Consider the following 2,377-nt stretch of genomic DNA (forward strand, 5'->3'; position numbering starts at 1 on the left):
TTTAGGATTTCTTACTAATTTAATAGTAGCCTAGCTATTTATTAAAATAGGAGGTATAGAGCTTTTTCTATTTAAAGTTAAACTATTAGTTAAAAATTTAAATAAATTATTTAAAAATATAGCTTCTTTAGTATAGTCTCTTAAAGCTATATATTTAGCTTCATAGGTACTTAAAGCTATACATTTTTACTTAGTATAAAACTAGCTTATAAGGTTATTATATATATAAAAGCTATAACTAGTTATAGATTTTCTTTCTTCTAAGTTACTAGCCTAAGAAGTATTAGAAAAACCTTTTATAAAATTATAATTAATAGGAAAATTATAATTATAAAATAAAACTCTATTAGGAAATTTATTTAAATATTTCTATATAGTATTTAAAGTAGAAAAGTAAGTATAGTCTAGTTTAGAAGTAAACCTAGAATAAGTTATAACTATAAAGGCTATATTAGGCTTAGTTTTTAAGGCTAGGTATAATAAAGAGCCTATTTCTTTTTAAAATTATAATATATCTATTAAGCTAGCTTCTATAGTAGATTTAACTAGCTTTAAACCTTCTAATATAGGGGTATTAGAAGTTTCTATATTTTCTTTATTATATTCTTTTATTTTATTAATAAGATATTTATACTAGGAAAGATATATATGCTTATTTTTTCTATTAATAGTTATATTAACTCCTAGAAAATCTCTTATTTTACCTAAATCTTAGACTTTTATATATTTATTTAGGTTAGAAATAGTAGTTTTTATTATATTTATATTAGCCCCTATAAATAGGATATTATTAACGTGTAAAATTAAGGCTATATTATATATATTATTTATAAATACTCCCTAATTATAAGGACTAGTATAAAATCCTAGTTTATTTAAATTATTTAATAGAAAATTATACTATAGTTTAGGGCTTTATTTTAGACTATATAACGCTTTATTTAATTTAGTAATAATTCTACTAGTTTTATATAATTCTTTAGTTTAACTTTTACTTATATTTAATTTAGAAAATAATTTTTCTAATAAATAATCTTTATAACCCTTAGGTAAAATAGTATAGATTTCACAATCTATATTAGTATATATAAAAGCATTCTTTATATTATATTGTTAGATATAATAGTTATTATATATAGCTAAAATTAATAGAATTCTTATAGATTCTATTCTAGTAGTAGTTATAAAGGTATCTTTATAATTAAGTCTTTTAACTTATTTAAAACCTTATATAACCTATCTAGATTTATACTTATATTTATAATTTAAATTATTTTTTTTTATTTTATATACCTAGCGACCTTTTAGAATTTCTTGATTTTCCTTAGGTTTATAAGATATAGTCTAAGTATTATAAAAATATAATTTATCTACTTCTAGTTTTATAGACTCTAGCTATTCTAAATTTTTCTTAGAATTTATAGCTTTATTATAACTAGAAGGCTCTAAAGGCTTAGTTATAGTATTAAGAATATAATTATTATAATTATTTATTATTATTATATTAGGGACTTCTTTATATTCTTCTTCTTTATCTATTTTTCTAGGTATATTAATAGATATATTGGTTTTAGGTATATCTTTAATATCCTTCTTAATAGAGTTATTATTCTTTATTAAAGAGTTATCTATAGAATTATTTTCTATATTATTAGTATTATTATTATTATTATTATTATATTATACTAATTAGACTAGCTAGTCTATCTAGTACCTCTATAGCTTATAAGATAAGGAAAAAACTAGAGTACCTAAAGGAAAAACCCTAGCTTTAGTATAGGTTTAATATAATCCTAAAGTAATTCCTAGTAAAGAGTAGTATACTCCTTATCTTAATAAAAGATAATAATAATAAGTATAAATATATAAAACTTAATAGGCTAATAGACTTACTTATTCCCTACTTAACCCCCTTAACCTCCTCCCCCTATAGCCTTATTTTAGCCTAGGCTAAGTACTATATATAATTAAGGTCCTTTCTAAATCCTAATCCCTAGATACTTTAAAGTATAAGTAGGTATAGTAATAGCTATAAAGGCTATAATACCTACCCTTATTATTCTTCTTTTTAACTTTTATAGTTTATTTTCTATATTATTTATACTAAATAAGTAAAAATCTTACCCTTTATAAGGCCTTACCTATACTAAGACTAGTTAAGATAGTCTTACTACTTTTTTACTTTTATATACTTTTATACTTATCTTTACTTCTTACTTTATAATTACTCTATTTATATCTCTATACCTTTTTAAAACCCTTAGATTAATATTAGCCTTTATATAGTTTATTATATTTACTATATTAAATAAGAAAAAAGCTATAGCTATATATATTTAATTATTATTATTTTAGCTTATTATTTAATTAGTTAGCC

This window comes from Cordyceps militaris (assembly GCF_000225605.1).
Source record: "Cordyceps militaris CM01 unplaced genomic scaffold CCM_S00001, whole genome shotgun sequence".
Lineage (NCBI taxonomy): Eukaryota > Fungi > Ascomycota > Sordariomycetes > Hypocreales > Cordycipitaceae > Cordyceps > Cordyceps militaris.